Source organism: Corvus moneduloides, chromosome 3 (assembly GCF_009650955.1).
Source record: "Corvus moneduloides isolate bCorMon1 chromosome 3, bCorMon1.pri, whole genome shotgun sequence".
Classification (NCBI taxonomy): Eukaryota; Metazoa; Chordata; class Aves; order Passeriformes; family Corvidae; genus Corvus; species Corvus moneduloides.
This window is the reverse complement of record NC_045478.1, coordinates 16,438,599-16,456,556: the sequence shown is the minus strand read 5'-3', so window position 1 is coordinate 16,456,556 and position 17,958 is coordinate 16,438,599. Positions and strand designations below refer to the sequence as shown.

The 17,958-nt window shown below is 40.3% G+C and overlaps 1 long non-coding RNA gene across 1 annotated transcript in view; it reads right to left on the bottom strand.

Moving 5' to 3' along the window:
* LOC116441965 overlaps positions 1-17,958 on the bottom strand; it is a 401,148-nt gene that overhangs the window by 226,317 nt on the left and 156,873 nt on the right. The window lies entirely within an intron of this gene.

The following is a 17,958-nucleotide window of genomic DNA, read 5'->3' as shown; positions in this document are numbered from 1 at the left end:
ACGGCCCCATTCCATGTAACTCAAAACTGCTGTTACCATGGTTAATATTTCTGACTTGATTGGCACCACTAGTAATTGAACTGCAGTCTCTTGAGCACAGCAAGCTCTATTCATTAGCCCCTATTGTGTCAGGACACTGCATCAACCCACATTATTTTTCTGTGTTAAGGGGGAAAAAGTCAGCCATGAATACAAAGTTATGTTGCCACACAAGATTATGCAGTTTTGCTCTTGGATTAATTTTATGAAATGAAATAAAATATTGCACATAAATTTTATTTATGTCAATAACAGTGCAATATGGGATAAGGCACCTTCATTCTGACCACATAATATTATGTACATCTAAAACCCAAAATAGTTTAGTATCAGCTTTATAAGAAAACTTTTGGTTTCATCACCATATTAACAAAACCTTTGCAGTCTCCTGTCTCATTTTCTCACAGTTTATATAGAGTTACTCTTTATATGAACTTGCTGGTTTGAGTCTATATGTGGTGGAATGTTATATAAGTAATGAAAAGAACAATATACCAGAAGGTTTCCTGTATAAGGAACAGGACAGATAAGCTTTAAAATGCACCTTCCAATTGCCTGTTCAAACCAATATTTTATATATTTTGTAGATTTTAGTAGATTTTATAGATGACACTATGGTATATATAAAGAAATTAGACCAATTAGAAATTATTTCATAAACCCTGACAATTTTGAGCTGACAGTTTAATAGAAGTAGCCCAAAATATGAGAAATATTTAGTATTCTGATCCCATAAAAACTTCCATAAATTGATAACCTCCAACATCAAGGAGATGGCCATACCAGCAAGTTGTTCCATAGTGATTCTTCTGTTCATCCTGCTGCATTTTTATTGTACCAAATACCCTCTTGGTTTCATCTTTGCAAAAGTTTTCATGTTTTGTCTGTTTTATTCCTTTTTCCTGTCTCCCTTAGACAGGACCATGAGAGATGTCTGAGAAATATTCATCGCATAGATTCTTTCCCATGGGGAAAAGGGAAAATGAGAAGACAGTAAGAGAAATGTAGGTGTTAAAGAAAAAAGTTTTGCTTTACTCCATTAGCCTTCCTTGGCATTGTGAGATGGATCTTGGAAAACTGAAGAGTTTGCAGGACTTCAGAAATGTGAGCTAGAGAAAGGTGGATGCAAGAGAGAGCAAGAGACACTGTCAGATACAGACAGCAGACAAACTGCTTCTCATAGTAGCTTGTTATTAAGTGGAGTAAGATATTCTTCACACTCTCAATGCCAAGATTCTCACCTTTCCACACCTTACACTCTGTCTTGAAAAAGCAGTAATTTATTCCAAATTTCTTCAGTTTCCAGCCTCACCTGAGTCCACTGTATTATGTAGAGACAAATATAACAAGTCACACAAAACAATACATATTCTAGCAGAGACGCACTCATACAACACAACAGTGCAAAAGAGCAGCACTAAGAGATCTGCCTTCCCAAGGTCACAGGATGGATGGCCCTGTCAGTGGTTCTGACCTGTTTCAGCTCTCTCTGAGAATGTTCAGTACTTGGAACATCAGAAAAATCTAGTTGTGTCCCATTTTACACAAATTATTATAGAAGCACACAAAATTGGTGGCACTGTATATTTAGATCCTTTTCCATAGCATATAGATAACAGCACTTATCTTTCCCTTTATCATTGTAAAACTTATTTTGTATTTGCAAGGTATTTGGTTGATAAGACCAGAAGTTGCCAAAAGAAAATTCCTGGCACTGTGAAAATTCCTTATCTGGTGCATGCCTGCTGCTAGGACTGCATATGAGGAGCACTAAGAGTGACAAATAGACGGTGAAATGCAGTGTTAACTGAACCTGCTTCATTTTGAGTGAGCGATTCTCTGATGCCTAATATGCTGATTGAGCCAACCTATCAAGGTTCTGAGGACACACACTATTTCCTCCTTCCCCACATCAAGTTTAGATTAGATGGTCTAATAGATTTAAAGTCATTAGAGAGAGGACTGGCCAGCAGAAAATAACAAAATACTCATTTCTTAAGAAAAAATGGTTAAAACTAATTATTGATCATCTGTCTCATCCAGCAGTCTATGTCCATGCCTACAACCAATGTAGGCACCCTTTGAAAAACCATTATATGTGATCAAGTAATAGTTTTCATAGCACATATGCCAATGGATACGTCTGCAGGCATCAGATCAAGGCCTGTGGCTCTCACAGTACTAATGCATTCACACTTCTGATTACCTCATTTCCCAGCTGTAAGTTGTTTTAAATGTAATCTTCTGTTAATTTGTCTTTGGGCATGCATAATCTATACAGCTACATGTCTTCTTGTACTTAGTTTGCATTTTAGGGTTAAACTGATAACTTGATGCACCAGCCCACACCCAGTACCAACAGCCATGTGCTCCCAGAGCATGGCACACGTGCTCCTGTAGCTTTCTGAGATCTTTCTTTCTTTCTTTCTCCAGGGCTCTATTAGGCAGAGCATTGCCAGCAGGTGGAAGGAGGTGATCCTGCCCCTCTATTCAGCCCTAGTGAGGCGCATCTGGAGTTCTGTGTCCAGTTCTGGGCTCCTCAGTGCAAGAGAGACATGGAGCTCCTGAAGCAGGTCCAGCAGAGGCTACGAAGATGATTACAGGACTGGAGCATCTCTCTTACAAGGAAAGGCTGAGGGAGCTGGGCCTGTGTAGACTCGAGAAGAGGTGTCTGAGAGTGGATCTCATCAATGTCTTTAAGTCTCTGAAGGGAGGGTGCCAAAAGGTTGAAGCCAGGCTCTGCTCACTGGTGCTGGGCAATAGGACAAGAGGCAGTGGGCAGAAACTGATGCACAGGAGGTTCCAACTCAATATGAGGAAGAACTCTTATGCAAGGGACCATGCACCAGAACAGGTTGCCTGGAGGGGTTGTGGAGTGTCCCTCACTGTACATATTCAAGAGCTATCTGGACACAATCCTGTGCCATGTGCTCCAGGATGATCCTGCTTAAGCAGGGAGATTGGACCTTATGCCCCACTGTGGTCCCTTCCAACCTTACCCAGTCTGTGATTTCTGCTCTTTCACAGCCTCATCACCATGTGGGATTTGTAGCATTAAGTAGCCCCACAAGTGGTCATCTCTGGTGTGCATTAACTATACACCCTTTGTTTCACAATTTACGCAGTCCTCTTCAAGCTCCTGCTGGGACCACTGCAAGCATATCTCATGTATGAGCAGACTGGTTATTTTCATGCATGTCAGCTTTCATTCTTTTTGTTGGCCAACATGCCTGCTACATAAATAATCATGGTTTAAGAATAGAGCTAAATTCTATTCCTCTGTTTGACATACTGAACTAACTGCGTATATTCTCAGCTCAGCTTTTTAGAGCAGTTTGTAAACAGCACAAAACCCAGATGTGACTCAAAGGACACTCTCATGTAAATATAAAGAGTCGTAATTCAAAGTACGATGTTAAGTTTCAGTAATTCACACCAATTTGAGCTTTCCACTTCAGTGGCAACAAGCATGACCTGACAAATACTACTGTGTAAATTTGTATAAAATTGAGTACATTACAAGGTATTAAAATCATAATAATAGCAGTGGACTTTTCCCTGGAGCCCAGTACATACAGACAGATTTTCTAAAGCGCCTGAGGAATGTAGGTGCATAGGCACTACTGCAGATCAGTGGGATTTCCATGGCTAAATCCCTAGGACCTTTTGGAATCAGTCCCTTGCAATTACTAATTCAGGTACAATATACAGTTATTCACTTCTCTATTTTAATATACATAAAACAGCAGGCTGCATTTGGTCTGATGCTGAGTCACACCTGCCTACGTACCTTTGCAGTGAGATAATAGACGTTGGTAAAGTCATCTCTAATGGGAGAGAGAGCATCTGAGTCTGTCTGTGGTTGTTTATTATCTTTGCTTCTATTCTCTTGGGTTTTTTCTCTTTTTGTTCAGCATCTCCCATTCTTGAGATAATTTTTTCATGTGTGTTTTGATATACACAGAGTTTTTATTCTTGGCCACACACTCTTTTCTCTCTGCATCACCAGGCTGAATTCAGAAGGAATTAGTGACTTAGCTGCTTCCTTCTCCAAGTTGTATTTATGATAATGATGACAGTATTTGGGTTAACTCCTTCTTGTTTTCTGATAGAACTGAAGCAAAATTAAATGTGTCTGTTAGCCAGACACTAGGGAAGTTTTTGGAGTTAGAGGTATGTCAGTGGTACTAGAGCACTGTCAGGGACAAAAGAGACATAGTCATGCAACCCCTATAACTCTCCACCCATACCCATCCAGACTTACTCTCCCTCACATTCCCAGAAAGGAATCCCAAAAAGGAGGGATTCTGTCCCAGACAGTCTTGCAGAGCCCACTGATTGGCAGCATTCATTACATTACACCTCTATCCATTACAGCACAATATCCATCAGTGAAGGAGCAAATCATTAATATATCACAAGGCAGTATTGTGCCCGCATTATGGAAAGGGATTGCTCCTGGAGCAAACATCAAGTGCTGGGAGAGAAGCTCCTAGCAGGAAACTGCGCAGGAGGTCGTCTCACTGTGAGCCCTGAGAGATGACAGACAGGGATACAAAGAGATGTGCACTGGTCAACAGCTGCTTGGACACACTGCTTGCTGTTAAGTATAGGATTCCACTGAATAAAACGGTCCCTGTTTCACTCCACAAATGTGAGGAACAAGTGCAGCGGAGTCCAGGTGTATGGATGCTGTTCACTGCACTAACACTGAACCGGCTTCAAAACGGTTTTGTTTAAGTATTCAAACAGACAATAAAAATAAAAGTCTTTTTAGTAAAATATTATCTTAATATTTTACCCGGAGCCCCAAAGATATAAGCCATGTGAGGATCGAATCCTCAGAGTTCAGCTCCTTCACAACTGGAAAGCAGTAAGATTTAATTACTTTATGGCTGGAAGATAAATAACAGTCCCTGTAGGAAACTGCAAGTAGTATTGCAAGAGATTAGCCTTATTAGGTTTTGTTTTCTTCTACACAGGGTAATATAGTTGCTGAATCATTATTAATAATTGTTTATGTCACAGTCATGCCTTAAGCAACCCTCCAGGACAAATACTAAAAAGGATAAACCCTAAGCAATAGCTCCAGCAGAACAAGGGAGGTTGTGTTTTCCCTGAACCTGGAGCCTCTTGCACCTCCAGTTGAGCTGCTCCCCAAATTGCCAATGCCTACCTGCCTTTCTTCTGCTGTGGAAACTCAATCACCCCTCAGCTCCTTAACTCCCCAAGAGATCTGTCAACGAAAATAAAGCAAGCCTGGCATGCACTCAGCTATGCTGGTCAATCTGAATAATTCCCTAGCTTTGGTATCAGGCACCATGCAGTTCCCACTCACCTCAGTAGGAGGGAACTGGCCCTGTGCATTGCCCAATTTATCAACATGATACATGCAGTCTGTCTGGAAGATAGACAAGGGGACATATTGCAGTGACATACGAACTCTTTTCAAGTTGTGCATCCTAGGAGATAGATTACATGATGAACATGTGCATTATGCCTCTTCCAGCTTGTGCTTCTGAGATGAACTGTGATGTCCTTCCTGAAGAAAAGTTGCATTTTATCTCACAGATAAAGCTGGCTACCCTTTCAGGAGGAGCCTCTCAGAATTCAGTTCTCAGGTACTTGAGTGCCTAATGAGAAGAGATTCATAACCCTTTGCCTGATGAGATTTTGTGTTGTCTTTCCCTTTGGGGAGAGGTGAAGTAGTACATTTACATTCAGAGAAAGGCAAATAAAAAGGAGCAAGCCTTGTGATGTAAAACCGTCACAGTCCCTGCCTGCCTCCTAACAAAGATGTTTGCAAAGGCAATTCCACCTCATTTCCATGCTTCCCCTCTAATTCACCATCACTTGAGAGAGAAGAAAGAGCAGACAACACACAGTAATTTTTAAAAGGCATTAGGAATAATATTGTGACAAACAAGTCAGCAGCATTTCAACACCTCCAAACACAGAATGGCAGAAGTGCGCCTGTCAAAGCACAGCTACGGAACAATTTCTGGACTTGCCATCCCCAGTGTAAAGTACGAAGGTGGGAAATCTCCAGGAACCTAAAAGACACATAAAGCAGCCTTCCTTCTCCCAGCCAAATTGATCAGGGGGCCTTTTCACTTCTTATATCTTCGAAAACTTCCCTTCCAAATGTAGTGGATGTTAGCATTATTATGAAATCTGCTACACCTGGACTGCACTACTGCTGAAAACAGATTATCTGAAGATAGTAATCTTTTAATAACATCTTTTCAAATTATCTGTTCTCCTCTTGTCATTGATATGTTGTCATATGCTCAAAATTCATTATAAATATTGATGCTAAGGTTGTGTACCTGGCTGGAGAAAACAGGTTAGCGTGGGAGTTTTTAAGAAATCACTCACAAAAAACAGCCCTCTTAAAAATAAATATATTAATATATGGGTAATAAATAATCCAGATTAGCTAGACTTTGTTAGTTAGACTAACAAAGAGGTTGGCAGTGGATATAGCTTAGACTGTGTTGAAGTATGATTTAAAATGATAGGTGCCTTAATCCAGTTTTTTACATTCGCACTGCTTACTCCAAGGCTGCATGAACTTGTATCTCACCTGGTCAGTCCCAGGAACAGGCAAAAGTCCATATCCTGAGACCCTTAACTCACATCAATTCTTTCATCTGCACCCTTGCTCCCCTAATGCCAGGACCTCTCTAGGTAACACATTTGGGCTGGTGGCTCAGAGTTGCTCAGACAATGGGCCAGCTGGATGCTATCACCAGGTACAGAGCATCCAGACCTGTCCATGTGGAGCATCCTTTTGCCCTAAAGCATAAAATTTGAGATCTTAGCTCTTCAATGGTAGCCACTGGGTTACCCCAGGGCTACCAGGCTTGCACCTGAGTTTTGCTCTACGGGGCTCCAAGGAAAAAGTAAAATGCATTGGTAATGACCTTTCTCTACTCCAGCTGCATCTGTGTTATGCTACAGCTCTTCACATATGAGCAAACTGGAGATCTTTTTCAGACTAGAGTTCTTTCCTTAGGCGTGGCCCAGCCCTCATTCTAACACAGTCAATACCTGAACAGGATGGCCATATCCTGACCGCTTTTTAGGGATAATTCTTGTTACATGTTCTGTTCCATCCATCTCTAGCTATGTGCTGGTTAAATCCATTACAGGGACCTTGCTGGCAGTTTATGTGTGGAAAATCACATATCAATGCTTGAGCATACACTGCTAACCCAGGTTAGGTGTAGCTTCTGTGTCCTCAGCTGCCCAGGCAGAGATGAACCCAACATACCCACTGTTGCCCTGGGCTATCAGCACAAAGTCTCACTGTGGCCTGCTCCACTCAATATTCCAGGAGCAAAAATTTGGATCCACTTTTTGCCCTGAACACACCCACACATGGTGCTCAGGAAAGCCTGGGTGGCATTTAACACTGAGGTTGGTAAACCAAGACTTGGAAAGCGGTTTGAACTAGGACTGGCTAAGGTGTTGTTTTTTAAAGTGTATCAAGACACTCCAAAAGAAGCGAAAATAATGGGGTTTCCACATAATGGCTATAGACATCAGAGCAGCCTGAAGTAAAAGGCATAGTTTTGTTACTTTGATACTCAGTTTCCATGCAGCCTTTTAAATCAGCCTACTCAAAATCCAAACACACTGCCCTCTGCACAGAACCACAATGCACACAAAAAGGAATATGAAATGCAATTTGGAGAGACAATATTAGGTTGGAAAATTTTGGACTATTTCTCTTACAGACACAATCAGTGCCAGTTTTGTGTATTTTTCTACCTGCATGAACGAAATAATTACCAGACTACAGCATTCTGCAGTAATGATCATTAACTGCAGTAGCAATATTGCAGACTCTAGGGCCTTATTGTAATCTTCCTCATTTCAGTGTTAAACTACTCTAACTTCATTAGCTTCACTGGAGATACTCCACTTTACACCTACATAATTGAGAGCAGAATCAAGCCTCCACTGCTTTGGAAAATACTGGGTAGTGCAGCACTTTTCAAATAAAATGTAATTAACATGAAATTCTAGATCCATATTGCAATTTGCAGAATGATCACTGTGGGTGCAACATGACTTCCAACTCCCTCTCTCATCTTAATTTAGTTAGAAATAGGGCTGCTTGTGTAATATTTTCTCCATAGCAGCAAACAGAGGCATATTTCTTTTCTTTTCCTATTGTTATTTTTTTCTCTTTATAAATCTTTGTCAACAAAGGATTACTAGCTCACCTGAGAGAGGCAGTTAAAGTCAGATACTTGCCCATAATTAGGGAAACTTGGAATCCTTGACAGTGAACACCTGGCTTCTCATTACTACCTGAATTTTATACTTCCAAGTGTTAATCTCTCCTCAGGGTTTGCCTAGGAGTTTCATTCTGGTATTCAATGAAACCATCAGGTTTTCCAGGCACTGACACCTTTGAAATGTTTTCCACATGGGAACCAATATGAAACATGTGTGATTATTACTGATTTTGCTGCGTTGATTTCTATTATGGTAGCTCCCTGAAAAAAATAGTACAGACAGCAGTAATAAAATCTTTCATTGAATAACTTTATATAGCAGGAAGAGTTGTGTTTAAAGGGGCTGGTTTGATTGGGGGGAGGGGGAGGCATTGCTATGATGAATGGTGTTATCATGATTATAACTTGGTTTAAAGGATTCTAAGAACTTGCACATTTTTTAACCTTGAGAGTAAGTTCTACCAGCACTTCTTTCCTTTTAAAAGCCATCACTGCTTCCATTCCTCATAGCTCTAGATGAAATAGGTGGGCTAGCTGGAACCTGGGAGCATGCTGATCGTGAACTCCCACCTAACACTACAGGGCTACAGTTCAGGCAGATTGCTATAATTTCCTTTACTGAGTGCAGAGTTTTCTTCCCAACCTTTACCAGCCTTATAGGCAGGAAAATTTTCTCATTCCTACAAGACCAAATGTGTTGGTAACTTTGTACTTTTTACCCCAGACACTGGAAAACCCAGGCAAAAGGATATCTTTGTGGCTTTTCTTCTGTTAACCAGAAGGATTTACTATCCTGTGCCCGAATAAGAGTTTAAATTATTCCAGGCCCAAAGCTTTTATTGACTACTGCAAGGCAATAGACGTAATAAGAAGTCAAAATCCTCTGAAAGAAAAACACCAAACTAAGAGTTTCCACAGAGCTGAAACTCACTCAGAAACATGAAAACAAGTGACTTTTAAACAGTGCATTTGCTTTTGGAAAGCACCACGTGCCAATGAGAAGAAGAACACCCAGGTTACCTTAACTTGATCAAGTCCAAGCCCTGATGCACTTGACAATTTTTAAAGTTTTCAGTGAAGTCAGGAAGAGCAGACTTACTGCAGGAGTAAGTAGCATGTTCAGTGAAAGAAAGTATGTAAAACTTGTTTGGGATCTGAAGTGGAAAAGAAAAAAAGAAGCAAAGCAGTGGAAGATTTTGTGACTGATCCTAGTCTGAGCATCTGAATTAGTAGTATTTAACTGATAAAAGAGCAGTTGTCATGGAATCCCAGGAGAAAAACAGAAAAAAACTGAGAAACTCCAAGTTAACCTATGGTGAGCTTTATATGTGAAATGAATTAAGAATGAAAAATGTAATTAAAACATTGAAAAATCAAAAGTGCTGAACAAAGTAGTCTTTGTCTTGAAGTTCAGTAATAAAAAATGGAAAACTCCTTTGAACTACAAGGTTCAACTCAGATTCCAATGTCTAATATGGCAAAGATGCTAAAAATGAGCATCAATATGTTCCAGCAGAACAAGAGAATTTGTTCTTCCCAGAAGATACAGGAAACTTCATGTCCCTATTTCCCAGCACTCAGTTTCATTTAAAAGCAACCAGAGTCCAGTTCTTACCACTGCCAAAGGACACCTGAAAATTTTTCCTGTAGAATAAGGTTGTCTTTCTTTAGTTGCACAATTATGATTGGAGTTCTGGATACAGGCCTGGGAGACACTGATCATATACTTTGAAGGAGACTCCATAACCCTGTTATCAGAATTGGAATGCAAGCACGTTTCCCCAGACCTTTAGTGAGGTCCTGGATGCATGGCATTTCCCAAATTCCTTGGGGATATCAAATAATCTTAGCAGTATCCTGGTTGCTTGTACTGACTCCTACTCAGCTGAGCTCAGGCTAAAAAAATAAATATATCTTCATAAATATATGTTTCAGATTATTCATAAAATAAAATTAAAATAAAAACAACCAAACAAACAAAAAGCCTCAGACCCATACCATAGGAACAGTGAACTTTACGTACCTATATTTGTAAGTAATGCAAGGGAAAGTTTAACTTAGATGCTTCTTCCCTCAACAATTTTTCAGTCTCCATTGACTGTTTCAATTCCTGCATTAACCCCCTTCTCCTCAATTCCCAACAGTCTGTTTTTCCTCTCTGTTGTAATACCCTTCCTGTCTCTGCCTTTGATTTTATGCAAATTTAGGTTGTCTGGGGTGATGATTATAGAACTGAAAATAGAGTAATACAATAGTCCTGTGCTAGAGCTTTAGACTCAAACAAAGCACAGAGGATCACTACCTGCTCTGCTGGGAGCATTTCTGAGCACTCAGTGCACCTTATGCAATTCTTCAGATCTTGCTATTTGTCTTCCAGTTATGTGTGTCAGGAATTAATTGTCTCACAAGGCTACAGGGCAGATTTGTGCAACAGTCCAGCTTTCTGGGACTGGCGTGTTGCATCACGGATATGTGCCCTGTCACAGAAATGACACATTCCCACTCTCAGTCTTCATATATCTAATTGTATCTGCATATAGATAGTGGTATATGTAATTTAATAATTCTGCAAGTCCCACTTCCTTTGACATCAGCTTCTCTCATTATAGAGACTATAGTTCTCAGTTTTCTGTTAAAAAACTTCCATAGATGAGGGCATGAAATATGTTGTGGTGGTGCTTCCTGTGAAGAGTTGGTGACTCTGCCCCAGTAAAACTGACAAACTGTTCACTGATGAAATTACACGGCAAATTGGTGGGCTCTGAAATGTTTCTTTGAATTCAGCTCATGAGTTCTCACAATATGAGGAAATCTGAGGAAATGCTAATCTAAACAGCCATGATTTTACCAATTTTGGCTGAAGAGATTGACTGATGAACCAGCTTTTATTGCCTGTCAAGAGAAATGAGGAATAAAAAAAAAATCCCAAAAGGATTTGAGAGACATACACAAAGGCAATGAAGGAGAAGGGTCAAAAAACTCATAGGACAAAGAAACGTACACCCATGTGATAGGGAGGATCTGACTTAGCTAATGGATCAGCTCAAGATGTGGAAACACTGTCTTGTTCAGAAAACGGCAAGAGAAATATCTAAACAGAAGCAAGAGTACCTGCTTCCAGCCTAAATGATGTACCAGGGGAATAAGCAAAAGGCAAAGAAATGTATATAGGATTTATCACATTTATCTTGTGCTAGTAAGTAAGGAGTAAAAGAAAACCTGAACTGAGACCTCTGAGATAGTATTAATAAATATATCCATGCCACCCTGTATACTTGAAATGTAAAATAGTGCGCTCACATACTTGCCAATAGTGATTTCTAGGAAAACATTTTTAAATTTGTGAAGTCTAAAGAGTTGGTGTTGTGTTTAGTGGAGGGAACAAAAAAAAAATGTTGTTTTGGATGAGAACAAATGTTTCATTTTGTGTTTTCCAATTCAGTCAACAGCAAAATATACTTCATTGCTAGCATCACTTGCAAGTCAGGCATATACACAGGAAAACAAAAAACCATAGATTTATGTTGTCTGTTGCACTGGAGAAACCCAAGGGGAAACTCTGTCTGACAGGCAAAAAAAAGAAAACAGAGAGGAAAGAATTCTTATTTCAAAATCTCTAACTGGATTAAAGTGACGGGGAACAAATGGCTACAAGCCTCCGGAGCTGAGGACTTCCATCTCTAGGTGTGCTGGTGTTTCTATTATGAGCCCCCACTTCAAATATAACTACAGAAACTAAATTGATTTTCTGGTTTTATGACCTTTTTAAAGGCACATTAATGTTCTACATAACTGAGTATTTGCACAGTACTTTATTATGTGAAATACCATTAATTTCAATGGGAGTTTGTGTAGTATGGTAACGATGTCATTAAACAGTGCTGTTAAACTCATTGGGCTATTTACCATCCTGAATTACACCTGGACCCCCCTCCCCCTGAGCAGCACGGCCTCTCCCACACCTCTGTACCTGAGCATTACAGGGTGCCCCTGCTTCCCCGGGCTAGCAGGGGCCAAAGACCAAAGCTCTGCAGCTGCAGCTAATGACTAACAGGACGTTTTAAGACATGGCCCATGTTATATCCATCTGCACAAGAGCAAGATTTTTCCAAAAGATACTGGACAAAGATAGAGACATTTACTGTGTGGCTATGCCACGAGATGGAATAGCTTCATTTATCACTCCATCCTAAAATGTCCCAGGTTTATTCTCACAACAACTTTGTGAAGAAGAAAAAGAGCAGCTTTATTCCCTGGTGTTAAACTGATGCACACACAGAAGATATGACCTGCACACGGCAAATTTCTCCAGCAGCCTGAGCCATAGGCAGCATCCTGGCTAGAGGCTGCTTTACAGACCCATTACTGCTGCAAGCAGTAGGAACATCAGTATATGACATGTTTTGTAGGTGACTATTTCCATTTTAATCCATGGATAATAACTTGCATGTTCAAGAATTTGCAAGACTTTGTCCCTTTAATGTTGAGGCATTACATTGCATCTTCAGGAAATGCTTGGAATAGGGGAGGTGAGTAAGCTGCACCATCTTTGAAGTAGCTAGAGGAAGTTTTGCGCTCAGCATCACTGCTCTAAAGCAGTGATAGTCAAACCTCTTTCCTGTGTGTGCTGAGGGAAGACCTGCTTTCCCTCACTATCCTATCCATGCTGGTTGCCTTGAAGAGAGAAATTGATGCACATTTAGATTAGGGAATGAGAGGCTGGAGTGCAGCCCTGCAGGAGGAGATCTGAGGCTTTTGATTGATGATAAACTCAATTTGAGTCAACAATGTGCAGTCAAAAGGACCAACCATATACTTGGAGTGCCTCGAGGATGATGTAGCTAACTGATATAAAGTGATTGTCCCATTACACTCATCATTGCTGAGGCCTCACCTCGAGTACTGTGTGTGGTTTTGGACTTCACAATATCACAAGGATATGAAAATTTTAGTAAGTGCCCAAAGGAGGGCAACAAAGATACAGAAAGGACAGCTGGACATGACTTACGAGGATTGGCTGAGGATCCTAGGTTTGTTCAGCTTAGAAAAGACGAGACTGAGCGGTGACCACATCGCTGTCTGCAACAACCTCAAGGTGGGGAGCAGAGAGGGAGATGCTGATCGCTTTTACCTGGTGTCTGGTAATAGAACACAAGGGAGTGGCTTAAAGCTGCATCAGATGAAGTTTGGACTGGATATGAGGAAAAGGTTCTTTCCTGAGAGGGAGATCTAGCACTGAAAGAAACTCCCCAGGGAATAGGTCATCGCCCCAGGCCCACTGGATATTCAAGCAGCATTTGAACAATCCACTTGGACACCTGATTTAACTTTCAGGTTTCCCTGTGTGGAATAAAGAGTTGGACTCAGTGATCCTTGTGAGTCCCTTGTGAGTCCCAGGATATTTCATAAATTTATGAAAACACAGACCCATCCTCAGCTTTCCACTTGAAATAGAGACAGCATACCAGAACAGACCAGAAACCAGCAAGGGCCGGGTATGAAGGAAGCTCTCACTTTCCATCTTCATATCATGGTTTGTAGCCCAAATCATTTCTTTGACTTTAACCTCTGTCATTTTCTCTCTTTCCCAGTAATGGGTTTTTTCTTTTCAATGGTTTCTTCCTGTCCCATTGAAGTCAATGAGAAATAAGATCAAGCTCTTTATTTTTCTTTTTGCGGTTTTTGGGGTTTTTTTTTTTGGTATCTAATTCGGATTGCAGTTGTACTGATTGACAACTCTACTACAACTGCATTGAATTGCTGCCCAACTCAGTAATTTACTTTGGTGTCTTAATTAAGTAGAATCAAATTTGAATTGAATTGCTTTTCTTAGAGATCTTTTAGGGTGGTTGTCAATCCAAAGGTAAAGACTTTTATAAAATTGCTGCTGCTTTTTATTTTGTAAAATTGCTTTGGATAAAGATATTTTTCTTCATCTCTTACCTCTCAGTACTTGCATTTCCTTATTTCATATTTCCTTCTATTTCCTTTTTCCATTTTTAATGTATTCTTTTCTCCCTCTTATTTTTTTAATTAGCTTTCTATTTGAATTTAATTATTTTTTTCTCTTTCAGCTAACTCTTGTCTTACACAGAGCACTATCTCACCACCCCCTTCAATAAAGCTCTGACTCTCAGCTTCACCTGCCTCTTTGAATTCTCAACTCTCTAATTTATTTTTTTGCTTTTCTAATCCCCCTCCCCCCAATAATTATTTTTTAACTCATGAGTTTCTGTTCCAGCCATAGAACCTAAGTTTCTCCACTTCCCTTCCCTTACATCAATGCAATTCTGTGGGTCCCAAATGAGCAGTACCAGATCTGTACTCTTCTTGTGTAGAGAGGAGTCAGTCCCACAAAGCAAACCCAGTTAAGAAAACTGAAATGTTTCCTTTTGAACACATTGGGAAGCAACTGTTCAAAGTATGACAAATAATAGGAAAAATTTTCACATTTCTCATTCCATGAAGGGAGAAAAGCATTGCAGTAAGCAGATAATAAATATTCCTTGTCTTTACCCATTCCCTACCAACATTTCTCTTCCCACTCATCTTCTTTGTACAAAGTTCACATATGATGTCTCCTATGGGCACACATTCTGATCTTGTTTTTACTGCTGTTACATTGCCTTCACTGTGTTAATTTCTGTTCATTTCTCTTGAGTTATTCAAGCGTTAGCAAGAGCAGACTCAGGCTCTCTGTTGGGCTGGGATTTTCTCCTTTTTTGTCCTCTTACTTTTTAAATTTGATGTCCCAGCTGATCTTAAACAGATGGCTTTTTTCATTTCAGGAGTAGCTTAAGTCTGCACTCTCCAACATACAGCAGTTATCAGTTAATGAGATGACTTGTACCCTTGTCCACACTTGCATCACTACGGCTGCTTAAATGAGCTGATGTGCTGCAACCAAGGATTAAACCATCTCTTTCAATCCTGCATGCACTGCAGCACAAGCTACTCACTCCAGCAACCACAGAAGCGATTGCAGTCCTGGGAAACCAAGACAAGCAGAAACCCTTGTGCATTAAGGTAAAGCAACTTCAGCAGCAGAAAAATGAAAAGAGGAACATATCCTCTCCCTGCTCTTCAGATGCTGCTGAAATCCCATACTATTTTCTTTTCAATTATATATTATTTTGTGTATTTTCAAATGCTTTTTTAATCCACCCACACATGCATCATTTTTTTAAGGTGGACTGTGAACCTGACAGAGTTAAAAAGGGTAACCCAAAATTCATGTCTGTAGACTACACCATTCCAAAGCCATGCACATAGAGTATGGGAAACACGTTCTAGAAAAAGAAGAAAATTCCTAATGGTGGAATACAGTCTTTGAGACTTCATGCTTCCAGGGTGAAGTAGCCACTCTGGTACCCTGAAGCTCAAAGAAGAGTTTCTTTTATAATAATGCTACATTTGTTGACACCACAAGGAACTCACAAATTTTGTCAGAATGGTTACAGAGGTTTTAATCCAAGTGTTGGACCCACCCTGATATTCAGCTATAAATGACTACCTGGCCATTTAAACTGTGGAGCTGAAGATAATTACATGCATCTTTTGGTTGTTATTGATCACAGAAACACCACAACATAACTATTTCAGCCCTAGGGCTAACTAGGTTCAGATGTACCCTCTCTTTTCTATGCAGACCACAGAAAACAAAGATGCTTTAAGGAAGGCTTGGAAACTGGTGTCTATTTATTTGTGCAAAAGTGTAATTTGTTCAGAGGACCTAAATTAATTGTTCCATTTCCCTATTACAGAGATAAAATTAATAATGTTTCTTCATATGTGAAGACAACGTTTGCACTGACGTGGTTATATTTGCCAAAACAAGAAAAATCCTCAGTGGATGAATATTTTTTCTGTCATACACTATTACTCCCTTCTCTGAAAAAATTCTAGATTAGACTTCTTTGGCTTATTGAAGTAGGGAGCTAAGGCATGATTCTTATAAGCAGTTTTATGTAGTACGAAGACTCGGCAAGATCCCAACACAGCTCTAAGCACTGTGCAGACATCTACAGAAAGACAAATCCATAAAATCAACCCTGAAAGACATTTATTCCAATGTAAAATGAATGTATTATAATACCGTTCTGGTTTGATGGTAACTGAGGTCCATCAGCTAATTAATTGTGTGCAGCACAAAAATAGTGCTGAAGGGACACAGCAGTCCCTGCCCTGGCGGCTTCACGAACTACTTCCCCTTCCTTTCCTTGTTATACTTGTGTGAGCTCTACACACAGGCAGCAAGTCTTCAGACTTAGAAAGGATTCAAAATAAAGCACACCAAGACAAAAACTCCATTGTGTACTTTCTGATTAATTTTTGAGTGCACCTGAAGCAATTACAAGAGCAGTACTGCTATTCTTCATAAAGCCTGTCCCTTAATGTGCACCATAATTAAAGGAAACTTGGATCCCAACAGACATGGTCTCTAAAGACTTGAGAGATTGGTAAGAGAGGGGGGGAGCAGAAGAACGTGAAGGTCATTAAACATAGCCAAGGTACCTCTGCTTGCCCCTCTCAGCACAGACCAATGCAAATACGTGGTCTGAAAATTAACACAGTTAGGGAGGAAACATCCCACAGGGGGAATCAATACCCAGCAAAGGATAATGGGAACTCTGTGCAAGCAGCTGTGATCTGCCCTCTGAACATTAGCACCTGTCGAGGACAGCAATCAATGCTGGTCAATGGGCAGCTCTCCTTACAGCTCAATTCACAGTGATCATTAGCTGGAACCAAGGCGGTGGCACCCCATGCTGCCAAATGGTGTCCCTCTCTTGCTAAACGTGGACAAACAATGACTTCCCCAAACAATTGACACTGCTCTTTTTAATCTTCTGATTTGGCTTTTTGCAGTATACAAGGAGGATCCATAGAATCCACAACTAGAAATTAAGTTATTCAGCTTAATTTCAGAACATGTTAAGGCATGACGGGCACTTCAATTCAGGCACAGCAAGGAATTTGGGTTTAACTATTTCCATCAGTGCCATGTTTGTCTTGTACTTTATTGTTAATGAACCTTATTTATTACCCTTTCAAGAACAGTAGAGGAGCTGAACTGGAGATGGTCCAAGCAGGTTAGTACTTGAATTATTCTCCACAGGACAGAGAAATTTTGCAGGCAGTGACTTTTACATTTGAATTGTATCACTGAAGACCACCCTTGCTGATGCCTTTTCCTGGTCTTAAAATTAAGAGTCAAACGCAGTTAGAAGGGGGAAAAGGGATTTTACCTTGGTATTTATTTTAAGGATTCTTAGGTGCACCACGTCCAGGTGGAATGGGCTGAAATGCACACCACAACGCACACCCCCAAAAGATCTGGTATAACATTATAGGTCTTACTAATTAGCATACCTATGAAAAATTCCCTAGTGAGAAGCTTGAATGAGCTCCCCCCCCCCCCCCCCCCCCCCGCCCACTAAGGAATCTTCCCCTGGATGGTTCTATCTTAGTTTACAGAATGTGTTCTGGAGAGGACCTTGGGGTCTGGGGCACACTAACCCATACCTACGAAGCTTCTAAAATGTTTAGTCTCTTAGCTTGACAAACAAGTCCAAGAATGTAGGCAAAAAGCACTAAGAATACAGAAGCTGTAAAAAGGTATAACAGGGGTATAAAATAAAACGCAAAATATCTTCATGGCATCATTGTC